The sequence below is a fragment of the Octopus bimaculoides genome, chromosome 4, assembly GCF_046866305.1.
Source record: "Octopus bimaculoides isolate indiv1 chromosome 4, ASM4686630v1, whole genome shotgun sequence".
Taxonomy (NCBI): Eukaryota; Metazoa; Mollusca; class Cephalopoda; order Octopoda; family Octopodidae; genus Octopus; species Octopus bimaculoides.
This window is the reverse complement of record NC_142931.1, coordinates 25,409,655-25,430,747: the sequence shown is the minus strand read 5'-3', so window position 1 is coordinate 25,430,747 and position 21,093 is coordinate 25,409,655. Positions and strand designations below refer to the sequence as shown.

Genomic DNA, 21,093 nt, shown 5'->3' with positions numbered 1-21,093 from the left:
ATTACAATGGGTTGATGAAGATAATCACAGAGCAGCTCAAAAGGGCAGAGAATACTATATGAGGGCATTGGGTACAATTCTACATGATGAGAAAAATTTAGTTAATGTCTCACATAGAAGAACTGTGTCTTGTGGCCTTCAAGGTCAGATATATTGTCTTTTAGCTCTCTTTATTCTCTGGTCTCCTGTGCCATGGGTGTCAATAATGGGAGAAGAAACAACCAGCAGCTCTACAGTGCCAAGGACACATTGGGTAGTGCAGTGGTGGGTGGCATGTTTAGGGGCCACCTGATCCTGTTATGCTTTTGCTTAGTTGCTGCATCAGGGATGTTGCTGGGGCTAAAAGAGATTTTGATGAACAACATGTATCTTTGTTGTATCTAGTTGATTGCATGTGCTGTTTTTCTGGATGTTTTGTTTTTCTTGTTCGGTATCTGTTTATTTTATTTGTTTTGGTTTCCATTGCCTGGTGCATTTACATATAACCCACACATATTTGTATATATTTATTGGTGTATATATGGGGGTGGATTGTCAATAAATCATTGCATTGATTGTATTTATTCTACGTGAGTTATATTATCTTTAACCAAGGTGGATTTAACTACTCAATAAATAAATGAAAAAAAAAAAATAATAAGTACTGAAAAAAATATTGAGGTTATTATAATTGATTAAAACCTTTGAAAACAAGGTCCCAGCATGGCAGCAATCTAAAAATTCTGAAACCATTAAAGGAATTAAAGAATCATGTGTATATGTATTCCTTCATGAAAGGAGGTTGCAACATGTAATGCACTCCTTATTTAGCCAATAAGTGAAATAACTTTTTTTTAATTTAATTTTTTTTTTATAATGAAGGTTCCAAAGCATGAGAGCTTGTGCCTATTTGATAAATCTACTGCGTAGTATTCTTAGAAGTGTTCCCAGTTATTTTATTCTAAAATTCTTGATTTACAAGTTATATCTTTTGAAATGTTCGAGGTATATTCTGCTCCATTTAATTCTCCTATGTTACCATTATGTACACTTGAATTTTATTTGTATACTGAAGATACTATGTCTAGTTAACTACTTCTGATTAACTAAGACTAAAGAACTAGTTAAATCCTTCAAATGAGTAGTTATGTGACAATAATGATAGCTATTGTATTCATTTGTACTCTGAAGTATTGAATTTTCCTCTATACTCTCCCATTTGTATTATGTTTTTATATGTAGGGCAACTGATTTCCTATTTCAGTCCACTGTTCTTAAATTTGTTAACTAAACATCTTTTTCTAATGTTTTGGTGTTGCTATGGCTTTTCATCGAACCCAAAAATTGTTTATCCTCCTCTAGTATGTAGCAAATAAGACCTACATCTGTCATAATGTACATGGAAACCTACCTGAAATTGTTATCACACACACATATATACAATCATACATGGGGGAGAAGTACAGTTTAAAAATATTTAAAACTCATTTTCTTCTCTTTCTCACTTGTGTGTGGGTGTTGCAAAAATTTCTCAATATCACTTACATCTACTAAAATTTAATTTAAATAATTTTTTTGTCGCCAGCAAAGTAGGCTACAAGAACTTTCAGCTAAAAACAGTTTTGGAAAAGGCATGAATATAATTCAGTGAACTTTGATAGAGAGAAACTATATAGAATCTCATTGTGTATGTGTAAATCCATTCTTTGAAACACACACACATACACATATATACACATATGCATACCCCACTCTCTTCTACACACATGATAGGATTCTAGGCTTATGAACACATTTCAGTATAGCAGTACATATCTTAAAGTTTTATTTTCAAATTATTTCAACAAATTTTGTGTGTGTAATATATATATATATATATATATATATATATATATATGTATAAATAAAAGATAAATTGTTTAGCTTGTTATATACCAATGGACATGTAAGCAAGCAAAGAAATTCATCATAAACAGAAGCATTTAATTTCTTAGTGGATGCATTAAGAGAATGATGGTATTGGTCCACAATCATCGTAATCATCTCTGTCAAAAGACTTCTTGTTTGCAACATATTTCTTTTTTTTTTTTAGCATATTATCAAGTGAGTTTATCTGGATTTTTTTCTTTTCGTTTTTGAACATAATGGTGGTTAATATTTCAAGCAGTGAGTTAGACATCAGTGATATTAATGATTTAATTGCAAAAAGATAGCTTAGACTTGGATAAAATAATTAGTAATATTTCAATGTCATCTATAAACACCAGCTTATCTAATTGATATCAGCATTAACTGAATCTGAGCAGGAGTTGAGTTATCCTTTACTTGATATTGCGTTGATGCTTTTATTTGTGAATAATGATGAAAGTTAAAGAATAAATACTAATTTTCTGATACAATTTAAATGAAGGATCTTTGCAAATTCTGTGGATTTACGAGAAGAGTGTAAATATTGTAACAAGAGTAAATAACATTCATTTGTTGATCCCTCAAAGTTTTTGAATGCTGAAGATGGAGGCATATTTTGGAACTTTTTCGCTAAAGGGAGTTATGTAACTTCTAAGTGGCAGAGGCTAACTGGTGCACAAATTCCACTCTGACATAGGGAATTGATACCTTATAAATATATTTGGAAATGCATGTCATCAACTTAATGTATTCGACCTACTTTTGCAGATGAAAGTGACATGTCAACAGGTATACAATGTGCACAAATGCTCATCATAGTGTATCAGCAAATTTCATTCAATTTTGTGCAATGGCTATATTTAAAAAAAATTTATACTGAATTACATTTCATCAGTCTCTAGTTTCTAACAGGATTGGGAGATTTATATGCAGAAAGTACTACATGACTTTAAGAGTTAAGCTGGATACAAAAAAATGTCACTGCTGCCCAAATGATGTAAATGTGAAGATACATGCACATTCATAAACATGCATTCATGCATACTTACATGACATGAATCTGTGCAGGCATACATTTATGTCTCCCTCTCTCTTTCTCTCTCTCTCTTTCTCTCTCTCTCTCTTTCTCTCTCTCTCTCTCTCTCTTTCTCTCTCTCTCTCTCTCTCTCTCTCGTGTGTGTATATGTCTGTGTATGTGCTTGTGCCTCTCTCCCGAAGAGAGAGAGAGAGAGAGGGAAATATATATATATATATATATATATATATATATATATATATACATATATATAAATACACATGTGCAAGATGGGTTTCCATACAGTTTCCATCTACTAAATTTCATGTACAAATTATTGGTCAACCTGAAGAAGATATTTCCTATAGGTACTATGCGATGCAACTTAAGTGCATGTAATCATGCAGTCATGTCTTCATCTCTCTTCTCTCTCATATATATATATATATATATATATATATATATATATATACACAAAATGGGACAAGAACACAAAACATCCAAACAGGTGATACAAGAAAGGGATGACAAAACATCCAGATAGACAATACAAAGAAAACAAGGACAGGTCATTCGGAGTTTTCTTTCCTCAGTCGAGTTCCAGATTATCTTTACAATTTTGGCTGGTTATACTCGAGATTGCTCCAATCTGGCCAGCCCCAAGGAAAAACTAAGCTAAGAGCATTAGATTGAACGAAAGCAACAACAAATATATACAAAAACATGGACAGAAAAAAACGGATTAGTAGCCCCCGCTCTTAACCACTATGCCATATACCCATGGGCGTATGGCGTAGTGGTTAAGAGCACGGGCTACTAACCCAAGATTCTGAGTTTGATTCCAGGCAGTGACCTGAATAATAATAATAATATCAATAAATACCTCAGGAATGAGAACCCAGGTTCGAAATTTCCCCAAGACACCTGATGAAGGCTGGAGGGTATATCAGCCGAAACGTGTTAACAACTAACAAGATGAGGACAAATATCCGTCAAATGTAAATAATGTACATAATTCCTCATCTCTTAAATATAGGACTGTAATACCCCAGATTTAGTTAATCAAATTGCTCCTGGTACTTGTTTTATATATATATATATATATATATATATATATATATATATATACACACATATCAAAAACATTCTTGCACATATGCTAATAATAGCAGTAAAGAAACAATTTTAAGCAGAACATTTAATGGTCTCCTCCTGTTAGATAAAGTTTCACATAACTTTATTAAAACAAAATAAAGCATATTTTGCTTTGCCAGATACTTTTATACCAACAATCAACTGTGAAAATACACAACTTCTAGTGGTAAAATATAGCACTGTAATACAGTTTAATTTCACGTAGAGAATAACTAAATATTTTAATTCTTGAACATATTCTATATGGTTAATTTTTTTCTTACATGTTATTGCCAACATTTAAAATTTGCTTGATTGAATTTTATTCACCAAGACTTCTTTTAAACAATTTATGAGTCAAAATTCATGTATTCAAATGAGTCATGAAGTGCAAAGGCTCAAGACAATTTCCTAAGTTACAAAGTTCGTCATCCATTCCAAATATTTTCCTTGAGATATAACTTTCTAGTTCCAAGCATTTTTAAATGGTTGACTTTATTAAAATCTTTGGAAGCTTCAAACAATATCTTTCTTAGTTGCTCTGCTTGAATCAATATTTTTGGAGAAGGATATAAAGTGTGTGTGGAGGTGCATGGCTTAGTGGTTAGAACATTAATTTCAGAATCTGGGATACACAACTGTCAGTTCTTTTTGGAATTGGATAAAGGTATTTGGTTTAGTAGAGGTGCAGGCAGAGCTGTGCAAGGCTTGAGGTTAAGAGGTCTGCTTCCTAACCACGTGATTTTTGCATTCAGTCCCACTGTGGGACACCTTGTGCAAGTACCTTCTTCTATAGCTCTGGCCTGACCAAAGCTTTGTGAGTAGTAGCCCTGGCATCGATCACGTTTGGATAGTGCTTTTTACGTGTCACCAGCATGGGAGCCAGTCAGGCGGCCCTGGTATTGATGACATTCAGATCATCGATCATATTCGGATATACATTCATCACTTGTGCCTGTGACATGTGTAAGGATTTTCGAGCGAGATCGTTGCCAGTGCCCCTGGACTGGCTCTTGTGTGGGTAGCACATAAAATACACCATTTTGAGCGTGGCCGTTGCCAGTACCGCCTGATTGGCGTTCGTGTGGGTGACACGTAAAAGCACCTACTACACTCTCTGAGTGGTTGGCGTTAGGAAGGGCATCCAGCTGTAGAAACTCTGCCAAATCATATTGGAGTCTGATGTAGCCATCTGGTTTCACCAGTCCTCGGTTAAATTGTCCAACCCATGCTAGCATGGAAAGCGGACGTTAAACGATGATGATGATATATATATATATATATATATATATATATATATGTATGATGGGCATCTTTCAGTTTCCATCTACCAAATTCACTCACAAGGCTTTGGTTGACCCAGGGCTATAACAGAAGACACTAGCCCAAGGTGCAACACAGTGGGAAAAATATGTATGAATCTACATCTTGTGAATTTGGATACTTAATCCAGTATAGATATTTGTAAGTTAATGAAATTCCTTTTTATCATTGACTTCTAATAAAATATTTTCATTTATCCCTTTTTATTTTAACATTCTTTTCTTATCATCTTTGGGGACAATTATGTAGATGAAGCCTAAATTCTAGCTAATCAATGTGATAAACTAGGCCAATATGCCATTATTAGCTTCTAACATTTCCCATGCTACTTCTTGAAATTATCAACAATCAATCATTTTTGAATATTTAGTAACAGCTGCATTTCGTTCTAAACATATTTGTTGGTTTGTTGACATACTGTACGAATGATCACATTTATTTTTTGCTGAAATGTAGTTTTAGTGTTTTCCCCTCCTTTAAATTACTATAATTTTGATTGGTCTCTATTATTTTTTTGTGACTTTATGCAAACATGACTGAAACAGATAAAATAAAGATTTTATTTTTAGGCTATCTTCTGACTCGGTTTGCAGCTTGCTGTTTGTAGACATAATGTGCAAAGAAACATTAATTCAACTGTTATGTATAACTGGAACAAGGCACAATAGCTACAGTGCATACTGTCACAGTTGTGTGTGTGTGTGTGTGTGTGTGTGTGTGTGTGTGTGTGTGTGTGTGTGTGTGTGTGTGTGTGTGTGTGCATGTGTGTGTGCATGTGTGCACACTCTTAGTAGAAGAATGAGAGATAGCATTCATTTCTATTATTTGAATATTTTGATTTGATTTTTTTATTTTGAAGTTATTGAAAGCTGCCTGGTTGTTTGTTATGGTGAATTATTTAGGAAACAATAGGGGGGAAACCCTAACAAAAGAGGAAAATTATTATAAAAATGTTGTAGCAGAAGGATTTTGAATTGACCAGGACTTTCATGGTTCTGTGCTGAATGAATGAATGAATGCAGGTTAGGTTCTTTAACCTTAACTGTAATGGGAGTGGAAATATGAGGAACTGTGTGGAAAATAAGTACTATTAATATATTGGTATAAATGGGGATTTTGACATTTTGGGTAAAAATTAAAATAAAGGTATCTACATAAAAGAGCTGAGGTCTAGTTGGTGAAAATGTATAATTAAATAAATAAAAAAAAATTTTAATCTAAAATTGCTATTATTTTCTGATATTTGTTATGGATATTGGCATGGTGTAGTTGTTGTTAGTGTCCAGTAGAAATTTAATTTCTAATTCAAGTTTGAGAATTCCTATAGAACAGTTAGAAATTATGAGATGTATGAAAATCCTCTCAAAAACTACTTTTTTTAATGCTGCATGTTGTAAGCATTATAAATCAGTCTGCAAAAAAAAAAATATAGAATTTTTTGTGGTGCATGTGGATTTTGTTTTCCCTCCACCTGTAAACTTTCAGTTTCAACTTTCTTATTTTATCCCAAAAAATTTCTGTTTTATGTTATGCATGTCTTTTAGAATCATAATCTCAAATGTTAAAAACCTAAAGTTGACCTTGACAGAATTTGAACTTGGAACATAAAGCCAAAAGAAATGCCACTAAGCATTTTGTCTACCTGCTCATACATCTTACATAGTGCAAACACCATCTGATATAAATCTCAATATGTTGGGTAGAGTGGATCTATATACTTATATCGAAAGCTTACACTGAATTTGGCTTCTACTCAGCTGGGCTGTTTTATGACATTGGTGGACAGTCTAGCTGGAGAATCTGATTATACAGCTTCTAATATGATATATCATCACCCTCGTCATTGTTTAATGTCTGCTTTCCATGCTGGCATGGGTGGATGATTTGACTGAGGACTGGCAAGCCGGGAAGCTGCAATATATATATGTATATGTACATATATATATATATATATATAACTAATTAGATGACAAAGCTGAGAAGAAAACAAAAATAATTAAAATGGAATGGAAACCTTTTCAGTAGTTAAAGCTAATCAGAGAGGAAAACAATTATAGAAATGAAACTAGTTGATTCATCCATAAATGATTTTCTCTTTAGATAAAGTTCTCCCATGAAGATTGTTCATCTCTTCCCTGACTATCTGCTCTTCAGGAAATAGGAATTATAGCTATTTAGTGTAACTTTCTTTGATTTAAGGTCTGATATATCTGTCAACATTGGAATGATAAAGAGTCTATTGATATTTATTTTCACAACACAAATATTATCTGAGAGATAATTTGTTAGAGTTCAGGTGGTATTTACTTTTTAGTAAGCAGCATTATTTGAATGGGATATATATATATATATATATATATATAGATAGATAGACCTCAGTCAAATGGTCCAACCCATGCCAGCATGGAAAACAGACGTTAAACGATGATGATGAGATATATATATATATATATATATAGATAGATAGATAGATAGATAGATAGATAGATAGATAGATAGATAGATAGATAGATAGATAGATAGATAGATAGATAGATATATACTTGTTTCAGTCATTGGACTACAGCCATTGCCAGGGGCATTGCACTGAAATTCAAGATTCTGTCAATGTATCAAAATATTTTAAAATCTTTTGTTAAATGATAAGGAAACATGTTATTCTTAGGGTACTTGTTTTGCTCTCAGATTTAGCTGGTGTGTCATCTCCTTGAAGTTTCAAATACTTTGATAGGCATGATAAAAGGACTACTCTTTGTAGATGTAAGAATGTATCTTTAGTGATGTTTCTATCTGTCTCTTTCAATATGTGTGTGTGTGTGTGTGTGTGTGTGTAAGTAAACCTAAATATTTTGTAGATGGTGTAAGCTGGTTCTGGATTTTATTGACTACCTGTTTTATTATTCAGATGTGATGTTTTGAGAATGTGGTTTTATATCCATACATACAATATATATATGTATATATATATGAGAATTTATGTATTTGTGTCATTCATGTGAAAAGAAAATATAAATACTTGATACATTAAATGTTGAATTTTAGAAAATGTCTGGTCTGTTTTGATAGCATAGGTAGTGTACATCTGTGGAATTTGTGTAGGTGGAAGAGCAAATTTTGTTTGAATCTGAAAAGTGGGTTGTTTGACGTGACAAATATCTTTGGGTAATTATTTAAAACTTTTGAATTGATGTAGAGAATTCTATAGAATTGGAAATACATTTACTTAGCAACGACACCTTCATAAAGCTGGTTATTAACATAAAGCTCCAGTACATTAAAGATATTTTTTCTTTTGTGTTAGTGTCTATACACACACCTCCTCTCACTGACACACACATACCTCCTGCTTTGGCTCAAACTTAGCTTTTGTGGAGGTGTTTTGACATACATATATCTAATTGTTAAGAGACTTTCCTGCTTCCAAAACCCAAAAGAACTTTCAGATTGTGACTTGTTCTATTTTTCCACATTGACTGATAGGTGTTATGACAACATAGCTGCTGAAGATTGTAGATTTAATAGCTAATGTCTGTTTTATTTTATATTTTTATACTTTCTTGCCTTATTTTTTTTTATATGCATAAATATATAAATATTGTTTAATAGATGGTGTTTCTCCCAGCAAGGGATATTAATGAGAAATATTTCAGGGCAGTGTCCCTAGCTTAGCTTATTCTTACATGTAACCATTCCACTCATTATTTTATTTTGTTTTTTTTTGTTTTAAGGTTTTAAAGAAAGCATGAATATCATATTTTCCTTTCTGTTGCTTTAAAAAGAAAATTTTTAAAACTTAAGTCTATATATGAAAGCAGCATCAATTTGTTCTGAATTTAGAGTCACAAAAGCTGTTAGATCTAAACAACTTCTCTCATATCATCATCATCATCATCATTGTTTAACGTCCGCTTTCCATGCTAGCATGGGTTGGACGATTTGACTGAGGACTGGTGAACCAGGTGGCTACACCAGGCTCCAATCTAATTTGGCAGAGTTTCTACAGCTGGATGCCCTTCCTTATGCCAACCACTCCAAGAGTGTAGTGGGTGCTTTTATGTGCCACCGGCATGAAGGCCAGTCAGGTGGCACTGGCAACAGCCACGCTCAAAATGGTGTATTTTACATGTCACCTGCACAGGAGCCAGTCCAGCGGTACTGGCAACGATCTCACTCGGTTGTCTTTTCACGTGCCACTGGCACAAGTGCCAGGAAGGCGACATTGGTAACGATTACGCTCAAATGGTGCTAAACTGATATTCATGCAATATTAGTTACTGACAGCACAATCACTTGAATGTAACCATTTGAACCAAAGAGAGGCCTTCATGACATTGCTTTATCTGCTTAAAAAACTGAAAAATGTCCCTCAAATCATATTCTACTCTCTTAAAAATGGAAGATGTGTCCAGGACAGTTCTTGATACTTTATACTAGGGGTTTTCAAACTGTGGTCCACGGACCACAGGGGGTCCGCAAAGACAAGACGGGGTCCGCAAAGACAAGACAGGGGGTCCGTGGACAGCAAATACTTTTTGTGGGCAATTTGATTTTATATATGTTTTTTAATCGAAATCTTTTAATTGACAATAAACCTATTTGTTAAATACTGTTAAATAAATAAATGTAAAAATATGTTATTTTAAGCAAATATTTATGTATAAATTTCATAAGCGTTCATAGGGGGGTCCCTAAGGTAAAGCCTGAAATATAAAGGGGTCCGCAAGTCAAAAAGTTTGATAACCCCTGCTTTATCCCATAATCATGACTTTAACACCTTTTGATCACAAGTCTTCTGGTTTAGGGTTAACCTGTGGTAAAAGAGCAACAACCTGCATAGCCACAAACAAAAGAAACCTCTATGCAGTCACTTATTTGCAAGCATTAGTTAAATCTCAGGCAAATCACTTCCTAACATTGTGAAAAAAAAAAAGGAAAAGATACAGATAATGTGGTCCTTTATATTCACTGTGTCTAGATAAAGAAACAAGACAGTCATGGCTAGAATGCTTTTGTATCATGGGTCTGCTGAACAGGACTGACCTCGACTAAACTGCAATAATCTTCTTGAGAATGTGAAAAATATTCAGCTCACCCTCACACCCACACACACTTACACACACACACACACACACACACACACACACACACACACACACACACACACACACACACACACACACACACACACACACACACACACACACACACACACACACACACACACACACACACACACACACACACACACACACACACACACACACACACACACACACACACTCACTAACTCACTTACACTCACAAACTCACTCACTTACACTCACACTCACACCCACTCACTCACACTCACTCACTTACACTCACTCACTCACACTCGCACACACACTCACACTCGCACACACACTTACACACACACTCACACACTTACACACACACTCACACACACATTTACACTCACACACACATTTACACTCACACACACATTTACACTCACATACTCACTCACACACTCACTCATTTACACACTCACCGACTTACACATTCACACACACATTTACTCACTTACACACTCACACCCACATTTACACACTTACACACTCACACCCACATTTACACACACACACACACACATCAGTGCAGGAGTACAAAATGTAAGAAGATCTCTTCTTAGATACATGGATAAGATGAAGAATGATATCGAGCGTACTAGGATAAAGGTATCAGAATTTGAGGAATGTGCTGCTGACCATAACAGGTGAAGGAAAATCTGTGAAAACAGCACCAGAAGTCATATGAACTCAAGGATTGAGCAGCTATGTGATCTAAGGCAAGATTAAAAGAATGCAGTTTCCTTTTAATGTTTTGCATGTGATGGCTGCAACCTGGTTTGCAAAAACAAGGATCTAGTGCTTAACAGAAGACACAAGCATTAAATTGTGAAGTAAAAAAAAAAAAAGTAAAATCTTTTGGTCTTCATGCATTGAATACAAGACGGTCTATCATATATATATATATGTATATATATATATATATATATATATATATATATAATACATGCACGTGCACACACACACACACACACATATATATAATGGGTTTGATACTTTTATATTAATCAATGTTCTGGCAGTCAAGTGTAGGCTTAGATATTTTTATAACTCTGTATTGATCCTTGCCACTTCTTTATAATCACTCTGTTATCTCTTTATCATCACTGTTATTGCCATAATTCTCACCATATTTCTTTCTCCTATCATTTTCATCAATCATTATTAGATTTGTATTGGTTATTTTCTGTTTATATGAGTAGAACTGACCTACTGAATAGCCAGACTTTTTCTGTGAACCTTTAGCTTAAGTTATTTCATCTGTACTGGTTAACTTTTCAAATCCAATTTAACTATTTCCTCCTAAGTTTTTTTATGTCTCACCTTTCTCTTTTGGCTATCATGTCTCTCAAGTCACAGGTAGTTTTTTTCTTATCTCTTGATTCTCTTCATAATAATTGATTTCCATTTGTTTTTCCTGAGTCTATCATACTCGTTTGTATTGCCCAGACAATTATTATAGATTACAGATTATAGTTGTTACTTCTGTTGTCTTATACATGCATCTTAACTTTCAGAGCTTGAAATTACAGCTTTGAGCTAACTAAAATTCATTTTTACAAACACTCAATTTTTTTGTAGTTTGTAGGTGTGAATGTATGAAAATTTTATTAGATTAAGAAAAAAATGGGGAACTTGGAAATAATTGCTAATGATGGTTTATATAGTTATATTAAAAGGACTGATATCTAGACATGGTTTGTTGTGTTACTAGAGTATGGAGAGGTTCTAGTGGGACAGAACAACTGTGCCAAATCCTCTTTTGAGTGCAAAATTGTGACAGACACTTGTAAGTGAACTACACTTACTTATGGTAGCTATTTACAGTTAGGTAACATGTGCCATTGAGAAAGAGAGAGTTAAGTATATTTGCCACTGATATGTCACTGATGTTGGGGTACCAACTATTAGCTCTTCAGTCTGTAGTTCAGTACTATATTTTGGTTTACTGAACCTCTCATTGACAAACAATGTCTTAGGAATTATACAATTAAAAAAACAACATGCGTATAACTATTCAATCTAAATTGTATAGGAATTAGTCTGCTCCTTTTATCTTAGTAAACCTCTTAAAATATATTTACTATATAAAAGAAACAAAGAGGTATTGAGCAAGGTTGTTGACATATTTAATAAGAGTTACATTTTTTAAATATCTGAATCATCTAAAAACCAAGTAAGTGTCTGTTTGTCATTCAAAAACTAGTTTAATACTATAATGTAAGCTAACATTATTCAAATTGGCTGAGAGACGAGGAAACTGATTATATTATGTGAATTTTCTTCAAAAGAATTCATAATGCATGGCCAGTGCCCCCCTGACTAGCTCCCATACTGGTGACACATAAAAAGCACCAACCAATCGTAGCCGATGCCAGTACCCCCTGACTGGCCCCCATGCTGGTGGCACGTAAAAAACACTATCTGAACGTGATTGATGCCAGGCCTGCCTGACTGGCTCCTATGCTGGTGGCGCATAAAAAGCACCCACTACACTCTTGGAGTAGTTGGCGTTAGGAAGGCCATCCAGCTGTAGAAACACTGCCAGATCAGATTGGATCCTGGTGCAGCTGCTGGCTTTCCAGACCTCAGTCAAACCGTCCAGCCCATGCCAGCATGGAAAACGGACGTTAAACAATTATGTTAAAGAAAGCAATAGTGTGTATGTACTCACAGGTGGGCTGGCATCATACATTTCCCATATTTTTCAAAAATGTGTCTGGCCATGGGGAAATATTTGTTTGGAAACTGGTAAGGATTGGTGAAAAGAGCATTTGGCTGTAGAAAATCTGCCTCAATAGATGCTGTCAGACCGATGCAAGCATAGAAAAGTGGATGTTAAAATGATGATCTCACACACACACACAACACACACACACACACACACACACACACACACACACACACACACACACACACACACACACACACACACACACACACATGTGAGTGCAGCTTCAAGAATAAGAATAGGCAAAGTTCAGAGAGCTCCTACCTCTGTTGGCAACAAAGGGTCTCTCCCTCACAGTAAAAGGCAGACTGTATGATGCATGTGTGTGAACAGCTATGCTACATGGCATTGAAACATGGGCTGTGACATGCATAGGCTTGAAAGAAATGATGCTAGCATGCTTCACTGGATGTGCAAGGTCAGTGTGCATGTACAACAATATAAACATCTTCAGAGAAAAGTTAGGTATGAGAGGTATCAGATGTGGTGTGCAGGAGAGACAACAGCACTGGTGTGGTCATATGATGCATATGGATGAGGACAGTTGTGTAAAGTGCTGATCTCTAACTGTGGAGGGAACCTGTGGAAGAGGTAGACCCAGGAAGACATGGGACAAAGTGGTGAAGCATGGTCTTCAAATGCTGGGCCTCACTGAGACAATGAGTAATGACTGAAACCTTTGGCGATATGCTGTGCTTGAGAAGACCCATCAAGCCAAGTGAAATCGTAGCTATGGCCAATGCCAATGGCACATAAAAGCACCCATTACACTCTGAGTAGTTGGTGCTAGGAACGGCATCCAGCCATAGAAATCATACCAAATCAGACAGGTGTCTATGCAGTTTCTCAGCTTGCCAGCCCTGGTCAAACCATCCAACTCTTGCCAGTATGGACAACAGATATTAAATGATGATGATAAATTGTGTGTGTGTGTTTGGATATATAGAGTTGGTGTACTGTAGCATGTGCAATGTTAGAATGTAGAAATGGTCATTAAAGTGGAAATATGAGGTTTAATGGCACATGTTTAACTTGAAATATGTTATGAATGTGTCAGATAACTAGTTAAGTGTATGGCAGTTTATATCCTGTTGGTATGTTAATATGGAATCTTCAGCTAAAATACTTAACTCTCTATGGCAAAATTCCAGTTTTTTTTTCTTTTTGTTTAACCTTAGATCAACCCTTAATGAACAGATCTGTGGTCTGATATTCCAGCCATAACCACCCAGTCTTTATTCCAGACAGGGCTTTATCTAATGTGTTCATCTTAGATTTGATAGTGATTTAGGTGATATTTCTAGCAAGATGAATGACCATGTAGAGGCTGCATCATTGGCTTGCCTGTTTCTAGATAGCTGGTATAATCCACTGCTGAAAGCAGTGGAAGCACTTTGAAATTTCCTAGTGTTTCATTGGTTTGCATTGCTAAGTCAGACTCCTCTTCAAGAAAAAGCTAAGTTACTTGTTATAAATCACAATCGTAACCAAGGGCACTTATAGGGCTCTAAATTGCTTAACATTGGGAAAACTGGAATTTATCATTGACCTTGTGGAAAAGGATTAGTGTTTCTGTTTTCCTAGAAGAATTTATCTTGATCATAAGCTTGCTTATTGGTTATATTGTATCTGTCAACTCTTTGACATACTTCTCTTAAAAGGCTCCACAGTTAAAATGTTTTTGAGATGCCTCTTGTCAAATCAATCACAGAACCAAATTGAAACTAATGTTTGGTAGTGACAGAGTACCTTTTTATGGAATCTATTAACACCTGGATCAACAGGATCGCAGAGTTGAATGTTTCTGATATACTGTGCAGTGCTAGGGACAAAATAGGAATTGTTTGCACCTTTTTTGATTCAGCAAAGTTGCATCTATTAATGTATACACATGTGTATGCATGAATGTATATAGCACTTGTGCAAACATGTGGCATGCATGGTATGTGTACTCATCTAAGTTTATATTTGTGTTCATGTGTGTATACATTAGAGATGTAGTGATTGAAATACTGATTTTTGTGGATCTTGTTTTTTTCTGTTCAAATCTTGCTACATACATTGGCAGTATACAATGTCTTTAAACACAGGTCAATATTCCGTGTACCACAATTTATTAGAAATATAGTTACCATTCTCTATTAGTTGGTATTAGGAAAGGAAGGTATCTATAAAGTGCTGGATTGTAATGACATATCTAATAGTTACTTGCACAACAAAGCAAAGAGAAAGTAAGTTCTATGATATTGCTATGTACAAACAACACCTTTATAACATATTTGGTTTTTATGTCAACCAGTTACTCAGTTTCCCTTCTGGAATAAATATCATAGATTGCTTGACAGTTTTTATTTTTTTATAATGATTCTCAATAAAATGAAATGCTATTATAACTATTTTCATTCTATAAAATAGGTTCCCATTGTCATTATTGATTAACAGCATATGGTTGTGAAAACTCATTCCAAATTTGTGTTCTTATCAGTGGCCTAAATTTTATTCCTAACGTAATGATTAAAATAAGTACCATATTATTAAATTTATTTAGTTCTGCTTTCATTGGTGGTTATTAGGTTTTTCATTTACGTCAAGTATAACTGGCAACACTTAGCATGTTTGGAGCTGTCTTTATTAAAAGTTGTTTGTTTGTGGCTTCACCATTAACAAATGTGAGACGAAGAATAAGAAATACCTTCTGGATAATAGCATTGAACAGTGAAATAATCTTGAGAGGTATGACTAATTTATTTTCTAAAGAAATCTTATTCAACTGAAGTAGCTACCAACATAAAATATTGCAAGAATAGAAAGTTATGAAATATTTCAAGTTACTTGAATTAATTTTTTATTTATTTTATAAGGTAATAAAACACTGTGCTAGTTTAGTTTAACTTCCAAATTTGTTTTGTTTGTATTTGATCCAGGGTTCTGCATTATGTTCTTACTTTGCTTATTCTTGCTGAAAATCAGGTGCCAAGATTGATTGTTTGTTTGTATAATATGAATTGGCTGAATTAATCCAAACAAAAAGTAATTTAGCATTATCCATACTCTACTTGTTATTAAGAGTAAAGTTAGATTAAATCCGATTTATTTTTAACTATTAAATAATCTGCAATGCGAGTGCTAGAGATATTTTTCATCTAGACTGTAGAGTCACAATCTGCCCCAGACTCCACATGATAATAAAATCCTGTACAGAAAACTTGGGCAGTGAAAGCTCTATTATTGGGGCCATGCCAAATCTAGACATTAAATAACAATGTAAATTGTAACATAAACAATACAAATTTTTGAAGGAATTATTAGTTCTTAATTAATGTTATTTACATTTTCGAAAGTCTTTAAATGTTTTTAATTAGCAAATACCCATAAACCTAATTAAATATCATCAGCCAAAAATATAACACGTATTAATGTGGATTAGCCTATAACCAAATATTAGCTTATTCATCAAACCCTTGCGCTTACATAATTTTAAGCGTTAAAGTAGCTATCAACAGACAGAAAACCTATTCCACAGTTACATCTTTACTAAAACGATTAATTATTCAGTGATGACTATTTTCTGTGAAGCTGGAATACAGATATATTTGAAAGAAGAAAACTATTTTTTGCAGATTAAAGATTTTTGTTGTAATTAAAATAAATTTCTGTCGTAGTTCAGATAATTTATTCAATACTTTTCTGGTATCAAAGCTATAATTAATTATTAGACTGATTTCTGATGCTAGGGAGGCCTGCCCCTTCTGCCAATAAGGACTAAAATATCATATATATATATATATATATATATATATATATACATACATATACACATGGTGCAGTAAATATATTGTTGTTTAAATTACGCAAAAATGAAAAACAACATTGACATCTCATTTTAACAGATATATTTACCAAAATTGCATAAAAATATAGCGAAGTATTAGAGTAAATTTATTCAATGAAATCGCCATTGGCTTCAACCACAGCCTCCATACGTGGAATCTCCTGCAAATCTTCTGGACAGTCTCCTTGTTTAAGTTGGTGAATGCTGCCATAATTATTGCCTGCAGTTCATCTTTAGTGTTACAAGGAGTTTTGTTGGTCTCTCACTCAACTGTGCCCCACACATTATAATCAAGGGAGTTGCAGTCTGGGGAGTTAGGTGACCAGATGTTAGAGGTGATGTGATTTCAGAAATTGCCTGACAGCCATGACTGGGTTCTCCTGCTTGTGTGGCATGGTGCAGAGTCCTGTTGCGAGACACAGGGTCTTCCAGCAGCCAACCTCTTGACTCAGGGCAGCACCACCCCTTCCAGGCACTTGATGTAGGCCTCCGTGTTGAGTCTGAAGCCGTGTGGGAAGAGGAAGAGGCATAACATTGCCATCACTAGTGATGACTCTAAACACCATGCTGTTGACAGGATGTTTGATTTTTATTACTCTTGGTACATGTTTTAGGGACATGGCAAGCCAACGGTTGTTCTGCGTATTGGAGCTTCTGGTGTGAATGCCAAGCAGTACAGCATGTTGTTTCCAAATTTCTGGCAGAGTGAATTGCATCATGGTGCTGTTTTTCTCACAAATGGTGCCCAGCTGACCCTACTATACTGTGCGAAATTGAAAATATAAATGGTAACATTTTACCCATTACACCCTGTGTGTATGTATGTATGTGTGTGTGTGTGTGTGTGTGTGTGTGTGTATATATATATATATATATATATATATGCATATATATATATTGAAATTCTGAAACATTATTACTACTCCCTTGATTTTGCATTACTAAGATAAATGCTGGTATGGCTGTGATTATGAGGTTTGCTTTGCAACTATGTGATTCTAAGTTCAGTCCTGTGTGTTTTTAGCATAGCTTTGAGTCAACCAAATTTCATTTGGTTGACTCAAAGCTATGCTAAAAACATGTGGAAGACTGTTAAATGTTCTTGAGTGGCAAACTTAATATGTTAGCCAGTTTAATACCACTATTTGGCTCATGCATCATTAGTAGAGTTTATTCATTCTATTGCAAGCATCCAAGTCGGCCTCTAGTCTGAAAATAACTTTGTCCATTCCTCAAACCTGTCACAGTGGTCTTGAAAAAGGCCTGTTGTTAGTCAGAGGAGGAGGATCTGAGTAAACCATTAAATAAATAAAAATTACACTTCAGGCCATTACTAGTGTTTCTCATGTAACTGAAACATTTACAGATGCAAACCTCGTTTGAGTTATCTTCTGCTTTTGACAAAATCTTCTGATGTTTGTTAATTCTGAAGATTTCTTTATTGCCTCTCGCTAACAAGAACACAAAACACTTTTTAGTTAACCACAAAGTTCAGTTATTTATTTACCTGGCATACTTCAGTGGTTATTCTTCAATACCTCATATAACCTATACTGACTAGTGGATAGCAGCAAGCAACTGAGAAGGTAAGATATGCAATGCGTATTAAAAATTAGCTTTGGTTGTTGTGATAATCTGTAAAAACTAGTGATGGTCTGTGTTAGTAAATAGTGAAACGTGAAGTTCAAATATTGGATTAAATTTTATGCCTTTTGGCAAAAATTCTGAGGAGTTTTGTTGGTCTCTCACTCAACTGTGCCCCACACATTATAATCAAGGGAGTTGCAGTCTGGGGAGTTAGGTGGCCAGATGTTAGAGGTGATGTGATTTCAGAAATTGCGTGACAACCATGACTGGATTCTCCTGCTTGTGTGGCATGAAATTAATTCTACTATTTGAACTTTTTGTGAAAATGAGAGTTTGTTCAACAACATTTTAGATGGAGAAAAACTTTGTGGTTCCTTTTTCTAAGTAAGGTATTTTCGGAAGGCAGGCTTAATAATTTTCAAAAACAGTAAACAATAATTAGAAAACCATCAGATGTGCAATATGGGTACTATAATTATAACATAATTATAATAATGGAGAAGGTCATAGTTGATTTAGTGTCAGTATATAATTAAATCTGCTTGGAACATTGAAATTTGATTTTAGTTTTGTTCATGGATGAATATTAATTTGGGGTACCAGATATATGAAGTGGTTTAAACAGGATTTAAGCTGCACTAGAATTTAATATATATTGTATGCCCTTGCACTTCTCTCAAGTATATATATATATATATATATATATATATATATATATTGCCCTAACTCTTCGAAACGCCAGTGTTATAATAGTGGCAGCTGATGAAGGAAATGTTCTCTATGTGGCCCGTGTGTTTTCTGTACATTGTTTATAATTTTGTCCATGTTTTTTTTTTGCAACGTCATGTACCCAGATATGCATCTATATATACATGTAGATGAAGGTATGTACATACATGTACATATATATGCATATACTCATATATTATTTGTATTATATATATATATATATACACACACAGTTCACAAGGTGGATTAAGATGTCTGCTTTGTCTTGTGACAGTTGAATTCTATCTTCTAAGAAGTTACACTAATGCTTTAGATGAAGGCATTAATGTAATTATTTATGCAAATAAATGTGATGTTAGGAGTAGATTGATTCTTTTACTCGTCATTTACTTTGGGATCCACTTTTGTATATACACCTGTAACTAACAGAAAATATGCATTTGTGTATTTGTTTGGTTATTTCGTCTCTTGGCAATGCTATAAATATATGCTCTCTCTCTCTCTCTCTCTCTCTTACACACACACACCTACACACACTTCGTTTCTAGGCATATTTATGTTTTCTTAAGATGCAGTTTTTTTTTTATATCTGTTAATCATATTTTATAGGTTTATATTTTCAGGAGCCAGAATCTAACATTTCGATTTAGGATGGAGTAATAAGTGTGTGGGTGTGTGTGTATTCTCATAATTTAACAACCATGTTTCATGCTGTCATGGGTTGGATGGTTTGATAGAATCTGATGTGCCTGTAGACTATATTGTGCTCTAATGCCTGCTTTGGTTTCTATGATGGGATACCCTTCCAAACACCAACCACTTTACAGTGTGTACTGGGTACTTTTTCGCATGGCACTACCATAAGTGGGGGTCAACATGCAGTTTGCAAGACTGATTCCCTTCAACTGAATTGGGCTACAGTAGAAAGAGAGGTGGCATTATGCTAGGAGATGAGGTGTTAACATATGAGAGAAAGGAACAGAATGGGTTTCTTGCTGAACTCTGTAAACAAGAGCCATCATTTAATTTGTTTGGAATTTTCTTTTAGTAAAATCCCAGAAATTTAAGATGTAACCAGTGACTCTGTGATTTGTTAGAAACTTGACCAAGGATGAGTAATAATGTGTGTAATGTGTGTGAGTGTTTATTTTAAGGAATGGCAGCAATCTTGCAAGTTCTAGCAGATGGTGAATGATCAGCTTCTGCAGATTGCTGCTGACAGAGAGGATTCTCAGAATATTACAGTCTTCAGTTGAAAAAGGTTGAGTAAAATGTTCGTATAGAATTTGGTGGGCAAAATAAGTGGGTGGATGTATGGTTATGCATTGGGATATGCAGCCTGCTGGTTACAAGAAACAGAAGCTGCTATAGTAAATGGAGAAGAAAAATTTACAGAAGGAATAACACTCCTACCAGTTAGTAGCTGAAGTGTGTTGGTGTGCTGAATATACTTTTTATAAGGATACCTTTAGGATTGTTTAGTCTGTGGCCTGAAGACCATCCTTCAGGTCATAAACAAATGAGGCTTACACTTGAATTTTCTGGTTTAAAAGTATTTCAGATGCAGTAATAATGAATATAGTGTTACTGTGAACCTTGATTAATATTGCAGCATATTGATATACAGCATCAATTCAGGTATTTGCTTTCATTATTTGTTTATTTGTACTTGAATTGATACTGTCTATGAATATGCCTATGATGTGAAGTGATTTCATTTGATAAAGGGACCTGACCTTTGAAATTT

At 34.5% G+C, this 21,093-nt stretch overlaps 1 protein-coding gene across 26 annotated transcripts in view; it reads left to right on the top strand.

Moving 5' to 3' along the window:
- The window catches only part of LOC106881123 (sodium/calcium exchanger 3), a 120,490-nt gene that overhangs the window by 23,316 nt on the left and 76,081 nt on the right, over window positions 1-21,093 (top strand). Inside the window, exon 1 of one of the 26 annotated variants that reach the window (XM_089350539.1) lies at window positions 15,779-15,931. The exons of 19 other annotated variants lie outside the window; for them this stretch is intronic. The gene's annotated coding sequence lies outside the window, so the exon portion shown is untranslated. Of the gene's footprint in view, window positions 1-15,778; window positions 15,932-20,579; window positions 20,985-21,093 lie in introns of those variants that run through there. 6 more of the 26 variants (XM_089350533.1, XM_089350531.1, XM_089350522.1 and 3 more) reach the window with 6 other exon arrangements.